Genomic DNA, 7,558 nt, shown 5'->3' with positions numbered 1-7,558 from the left:
TTATTCCATGTCACTGTCAGTCCATTCTTGATCGAAGAAGATTTGCATCCCAAGATGCCTTTGCTTGGTAGCTTCATCCTCCTATTTCTGAAAACCACAAAATGAAAAGTCCTCACCTTCTCTTACAAACTAACCATTGAGCATCTTTGGGACCACAAACGCCTTTTCCGTGACTACGTTTCCCTTTGCCTTAGCATTTTCCATGCTTTCTTTTCTCTTCTCCTCTATTTCAGCCTCCGTCGGGGTGTAGCCAAGACCAAAGGTGTATTGATTGTGCGGGGGATCAATCATTTGTGGGATGCCTTGTGATCTTTTGCCTAATCCCAATCCAGGGAAGTAGTTCTGCTTCATCATTCATATGGCGGGGGTGCAAACCTAGAAATTTCTGTCAAGCCCTCGATTTTTAAAACATAAAAATAATTGCTTTTCCATATATAAAAAGAATTGTCTCATCCGTCCCACATACTCATGAACTTCATGCCAACATCGTCTCATGGACAAACATCCTTTCAAATGGGTATCCACATGTTTACGTTTCATAAATTACATATTAGTCAGGAGAGAGATAATATTAAGTAGCGCTACATTTGTCAAAGACCAAAGATATGACATTTAAGTTACAATTTTATTTCAAAAACTGTAACGCCCCGAATTTCGGAGACATTATTTAAACATTAAAAAAAGATTTTCGAGAATAGTTTTCTTTTTCGAGGGATTAAATTTCAAAAGTCTCACCAATTCAAATCACAATACGACATATCAATTACAACTGTACTATATAAAAATACTTTGTCGTACATTATCAAAATACTTAATTTACAATACAGAGCAACTAAGGGTACAACATTCAGGGTTTGACAAATACTTCATCGGTCAACGTCTCTTCACTTTTTCGTACGACCCTTCTGCTCCATCTTCAGTACCTAGCGTTCGAGTTACCAGGGCAACATAGTACCGTGAGCGATGACGCTCAATAGCCAAAACCCACCTGAACCCATAACTTACAAGCAATAGCAATATAATTGACATGCATTAAAAATAACATAAAAAGAGAACAATCAACTTTTCTTTCATTACTATCCTTCAACCTATGTGAGATATCGGATCTTATCCACAGATCTGTTCCTACCCATAACCTCTGGCACAAGACACTGGTGTGGTCCGACTTCCCTTTTCCAGATCCGGATGAAAGATACCTAAGTTATATACCCGGTATCCCATCCGCGATCATAAATTCGGATAAAACTACATCGGCAACGCTCAAGCGCCGTCTAGCCCGGGTTGTGACACAAGCACAATGCCGCCCTTATGTTCCGTCCCAACATCCGAGAGCCGATCACCACCATGCCGTACCTAGGGTTTCGTAAATCAACACTTTCAACAAATCACTACCAATCATTCACCAACAATTCAATCCCCGGATTCCTTGTCCGGAATCACAATCACAATCACAGCCTCTCACACTATCCATTTTCCATTAAACCTACTTCCAACGTCTAAGATGATAAGTCCGCACATCGCAACCAACCCAGGAACCTATTTGCCGAATCTACCAGTACAACAGCATTTCACACAGTTCAACATTTTTTGAAACATGCTCATGGGCTATAACAACAATTAAATTCACGATAATAACAAATCATGCGATAAGGCTAAACATGCGAATAATTTATCATACGTTAAATTTAATCATGTGATTCAATAATTCAACTAAACATACCAACATGCTAAAACTATTTAATCGTGCGATAACACTAATCATGCGATTAAAACAAATTAAGTTATTCCTTTTATTTTCTCTTTTATTTTTCGAAACTAAAGCCTACGATTTACTCTTAATCACCTCAGGACTTAGCATTAACTTTTACTACTCAAGAGTTAGATTTATAAACTCTTAAATCACGAGGGGCTAAACTATAATTATTATAACTAATTTTTCAACTAATAAGTTTTGGGGGCGACTATTCGCAGCCCTGTATCTTCTCCCTTAGTCCGTTAAAAATTTCCAATTATACTCGACAGTTAGTTACCGAAATTGAGATACATTTTCAGCATACAATTACCGAAATATAATATTTTTTTCAACAGCCATTTACCGAAAATATATGTTCAGCAGTTGTTTACCGAAAGTTGAACATATTTTCGACATGTAGTCACCGAAATATAATATTGTTTTCAATAGCTATTTACCGGAATGTTATGTATGATTTTCAACAACTATTTACCGAAATGTAGTGGGCTAAGGGAGAAATACGGTGCTGCGAATAGTCGCCCCCTAAGTTTTCCAGAGCTACTATTTCGATTCCGAAAAATAGAGGATCTCGGCCGAGCTCGACCCGCGACGTCGGGTTTGATTATTATTATACTGAAACACGAAACAATCAATACGGAACATAATATATATTTAGGGAGGTGAGTTCGGACTACCTCTCATCCGGCGAAACGAGTTTCGGAAAGATTTTGGTGGCAATCGGAGTGGCGTGGAGCTCGCCTGGTGGTGGTGGTGGTGGCCCGGGGTGCTCCGAAGGTGGTGGTGAGCATGGGTGGCGTCCAGTTACCACGGAGAGGAGGAGAATGAGTTTCCGCTGGTGATGTACGGCTGGAGATGGAGATGGAGATGGTGATGGTGGCTGGTTGTGGTGGCGTTCTCGGTGGTGGGCTCGGCAATGGTGAGGACCTAGTTGGTGAGGTGATGAGAAGTGGTGGTGATGGAGGTTGCCTTCTCTCTCTCTCTCTGCCAAAATGGGAGGAAGGCTGGGAAAACAAAAAAAATAAAAAAAGGGAAAGGGGATTGGATTATAATAAAAGCGGGGGAGGGGGAGGGGGAGGGGGGGGGGGAGGGGGGGGGGGGGGTAGTGTATTGGAGTGGTGATATAATAATGGGGGAGAATATTGGAGTATTATAATGGGGTGGGGAAGAGTGTTGAAGTTGTTGGATGGGATAAGAGGTATGGTGGGGAGTGGGGTTCGGCTGAATAAGGGGAGAAGGAGGTGAGGTGATGGTGGAGTATTGGTTTGCTGGTGATGTACGGTTGGAGATGGAGATGGAGATGGAGATGGTGATGGTGGCCGGTTGTGGTGATGTTCTCGGTGGTGGGCTCGGCAATGGTGAGGACACAGTTGGCGAGGTGATGAAAAATGGTGGTGATGGAGGTTGCCTTCTCTCTGTCTTTGCTGAAATGGGAGGAAGGCTGGGAAAACAGAAAAAATCAAGAAGGGAAAGGGGATTGGATTATAATAAGGGGGGTAGTGTGTGGGAGTGGTGATATAATAATGGGGGAAAATATTGGAGTATTATAATGGGGTGGGGAGGAGTGTTGAAGTTGTTGGATGGGATACGAGGTATGGTGGGGAGTGGGGTTCGGCTGAATAAGGGGAAAAGGAGGTGAGGTGATGGTGGGGTATTGGTTTGGGTTGGGAAAAAATATCCAGTGCAACTCATGCACACATTAGGAAAATTACATATTGGATACGTGCGCTCACAATCGATTATAGAAATAAAATTGGCGTGACGACATAAATAATTTTTTTGCATTAAATAAACTAATGAGGAAAAATAATATTTTTGTTTTGATGATTATTATTATTTATTAGAAATACCGGGTTTTTACAAAACATAATTAGATAAGATGGTAAAGATACTCTTTTTAACCTAAAGCTTCAACGACATCCGCGCGATGCACCCTGGCACTCTATGCTATACACCTTGATTGATACCTAAAATGAAAGGGTTGAGCTACACAAGCCCAATAGAAAAATCTCCAAGTAACTTTACATGCATATGAGATGACAGGTACCAAAGAAACAATTTTTTTTTTAATGCAACTGGAAAATGCAGCACTATCCTCACTTTAAACTACTCAAAGTTCTCTTTCACATACACACCAACACACACACATCAACTATTTCTCATCTTAAGTTATTCTTTATAGATTTGCAATCATTGAGTTTCCAATGTAAGTCCGATGTGCCAACACCAGAGTAAACCCTCCTCAATTCATTACACCTCACCGTACCAAATATACCTTATGTCCCCAAAACATATAGTCTCAACATTTATCGTAAAAGCAACGAGTAGAACACCACAAGGATAGCCACAAGTAGTCGAAATGTAAATGCACTCCATAACTCTAGCATACCAGAGGGTGCATTAACCGCACACTAATAGGAACTCTATGAACAAGGCTTATAACTATGAAATCAAAACAAATTAATTAATATATCAAACATGCCTTTGAACTCCATCCCGCGTACGCTATTCTTTCTAATTCCAAAGTATCCACTTCCATATCACATTTGTCACGTTCCCCTTTAATTCTTCATATATCTTATGAATTTCCTAGCGACACACCAAATGGTGGTCCTAGAGACATTCCGGGCGATTAGGATCCCAAAAAAAAAATCAACAAGGAACTTCACGGTGAGCAAGATCTTACAACTTGGAACAAAAACATCTCATGCTACATGGCTCATGCATTAACTAGAATTTCCCTTTTTCATTATCTCATATTACGATTTCAATTCTGGGTATTAGGGACCCCATGCGCCCCATTTTCAGCATCTCACCTAACGGTGAATCCGTGGCTTTCTTGCTACCGTTTCATTACTCACAGTTCAATCTCATATAATTACAAGAAATTATCTAATGTTAAGAAAACTCCATTTTATCCACTTGTTCCCATTTCCACACTATACTTATCGTAATATGAAAATATCAGATCTTCATGCCTCAATACCAAAGGTGCCCGAATATTCAATCTCAAGTAAAGTCATCAAAACAGTCCAATAAAAATGCATTAGTAGTTTCGTCATCAAGAAACTTGCACACCCATGTCAGAATTTCAAGTCTCAAACCATCTTCAACTGTATTATCTATCCAATCTCTTTTGTTCATTTTCCATTCCAATCCTAATCTTTCCAGACCAATGGTATACAACTCCAAGTTCAGCGAAAAACAACTCCTACACCATACACTCCTCATTTCCTCAATAAGTATTCCTTACACTACTTATGCTCATACTTCTAAATTCCTAGACAACCATTTTCCTTTAACCATTCTAATTTCCCATTAAGTTCATTAGTCATTTTAGCTTAAATACTTTTAAAAGCTCAATCCCCATGAATATAATTAAGAGAGTCCTATCCCAAGGAACCATTCATTTTACTACACATACAAGAATCTCATCACTAAACACTTCCTCCATCAATTCATTCATCACTTCATTAACCACGACATCACTATTGAGACATAGCGAGTTTTTTTCTAGTCACACATAACTTTAACACCACAACCTTTCATCATTCAATAACAGTCCTCAACTCAAAGATAGACGTAAAACACCCCTCTTTAATTTCATACAATGTTTACACGGTGATTAGAAGTGGTCCCAAAGCGCACGAGGTGAATAGAAGAAAGTCAGGAAAATACCTATCTAAGGCCAAGATTTCAGTCCAGCAAGCAGGGGAGCAAGGTATCAATACCTGTACCGTTTCATTCTAGACAGCATAGGTATCGATACCCTCAACATGGGTATCGATACATAGGCTATTCGGACAGCGACTTCCACAGATTTTTTTTGGGACAGATTTTCGACAAAGGAAGAAACAACTATCAACAAACAATTTGTACACCCAAATCAACACATAAACAAGTATTGAAGTAGGAGAAATCCCTACCTCGAGGGTTTTGAACAAAACCCCAAAGATCCAAGCAAAACCCTAACTCTCCAAGCTTGAAATCAGCCAAGAGTACCTCCTCCGACCTACCCCACGCGATCTACAAGCCAAGCCCACTTGGACACGATGTAATATGCTTGCATTTTCAAGGAATTTGATCTCTTTGAATAGACCCATGAGTGAGATGGTGAGAGCCAAGCATGAGTGTAACGACCCTGATTTTCGGTAAATAAAAATTTCGTTAAATGTTTGAATTTTATTTTAATTACTTGGATTTGCTTTTAAAATTCCTTTTTAATTTCTAATAATACGTCATAATTAGATTTGAGACTTATAAAATTTTATCTTTTCGCACCGAACAATTTAGTAATTATCTAAAGACAAGTATGCTTATAAAAGCACTTGTATATTTTCCTAACGAGTCAAATAAAATCTTTAAATTACATTTTTTGGCTAGAAATCCTACATGGCAAGTAAAATTAGTTTCCAACCGATTAGTTAGAGAAACCGAATTACCACTTCACCTAGTTACAATCTCCTAACCCTAGATGGACCTTTTTGACCATCTTTGAGCCTTATGAACCCCTCCAAACCCTAATTGAACCCTTAGACCTTTAGAGGTAATCATTATACCCATGACTAGTCATTTCAAGGCCATACCCATCATCATTACCTCTTTACCCATTGGTCAATAATTGTTAGGAAAATTTTTATCCCTTGGACAATAGACATTAGAAATTGCCAATGAATGTATTGACTTGACAAGACAAGTCATACCAAAGGAAGCCATCATTTTGCTTCTAAAAGAAGCAACCTTAGCCTTGCCATGCATGTAACCCTAGACTAGGAAATCATTGCACTTTCTTCACTAGTCAATTTTTGACTTCATTCCTCATTATTACATCTTCCAAGGGTATCTTTTCTCTTTACCCATTGAACGATAATTGTTAGGGTAATTCTTATCCTTTTGGGTAAAATGTTTTGTTTCGAACCATTAGTTAGGCCAACCTAAGTACCAATTGACTTAGTTACCTTTCCTTAGCATTTAAGAACCATTAGACAAAGATAGTAATCGTCATACTACCAAAAGTAGCACTCATAACCTACTTTAATCATGACTACTTGACCATAGACTTACTTTCTAGGAAACTATTAACCATTGGTCCATATGATTACCTTTGGAAGCTTAACCTTTAATCATGACCTACCTTAGCCTTATAAGCCTACTTGGACCTAACCATATCTAGTCACATCTATCATCATTTTCTCTTTAACCATTGGATAATATTTGTTAGGGAAATTTTTATCCCTTGGATAATGGAGACTAGACTTACCAAAGTGTATATATATTTGACAAGACAAGTCATACCAAAAGAAGCTATCATTTTGCTTCCAAAAGAAGCAAACTTAGCCTTGTCATGCATGCCAACCTAAGACTAATAGCCCTAAACCTAATAATTACCCTCCAAGGCTTACTTTCCTTACTTTCCTAGATTTTCTCTAGATAGATAGATAGATAGATAGATATATATATATATATATATATATAGATATATATATATATATACATTGTACTAGGGAGAGGGAGAGAGAGAGAGAGAGAGAGAGAGGAGAGGGGCCGAGAGGGAGGGAGAGGAAAGAGAGGCCGAGAGAGAGGAAGAGAAAGGGTGAGGTGTGTGCATGTGTTTGGTCACTCCAACAAGCTACCTTATAGCCTTAAGTCTATTTATGGCCATGCCAACCCATTCCTAGACTATTTCAAGCACACTACCTAGCCTTTAATCATCCTAGAAATTGACTACAACCTAGCCTAGGATTGACTACACATGGGAAGACTACACATTAGCCTAGCCATCATTTTGTTCTTCCTTGCAAGGCTTAC

The 7,558-nt window shown here is 38.9% G+C and overlaps 1 long non-coding RNA gene across 1 annotated transcript; it reads right to left on the bottom strand.

Moving 5' to 3' along the window:
• Positions 1 to 452: 452 nt before the first annotated feature.
• LOC131322646 (uncharacterized) lies at positions 453 to 5,875 on the bottom strand. Its single transcript, XR_009198910.1, has 3 exons — positions 5,677 to 5,875; positions 3,617 to 3,717; positions 453 to 637 (listed from the first exon to the last, which is right to left on the bottom strand). It is a non-coding gene; the product is annotated as an uncharacterized LOC131322646 (long non-coding RNA).
• Positions 5,876 to 7,558: the final 1,683 nt, after the last annotated feature.

Source organism: Rhododendron vialii, chromosome 4a, assembly GCF_030253575.1.
Source record: "Rhododendron vialii isolate Sample 1 chromosome 4a, ASM3025357v1".
NCBI classification, from domain to species: domain Eukaryota; kingdom Viridiplantae; phylum Streptophyta; class Magnoliopsida; order Ericales; family Ericaceae; genus Rhododendron; species Rhododendron vialii.
This window is presented reverse-complemented; position numbering and strand designations above follow the sequence as displayed.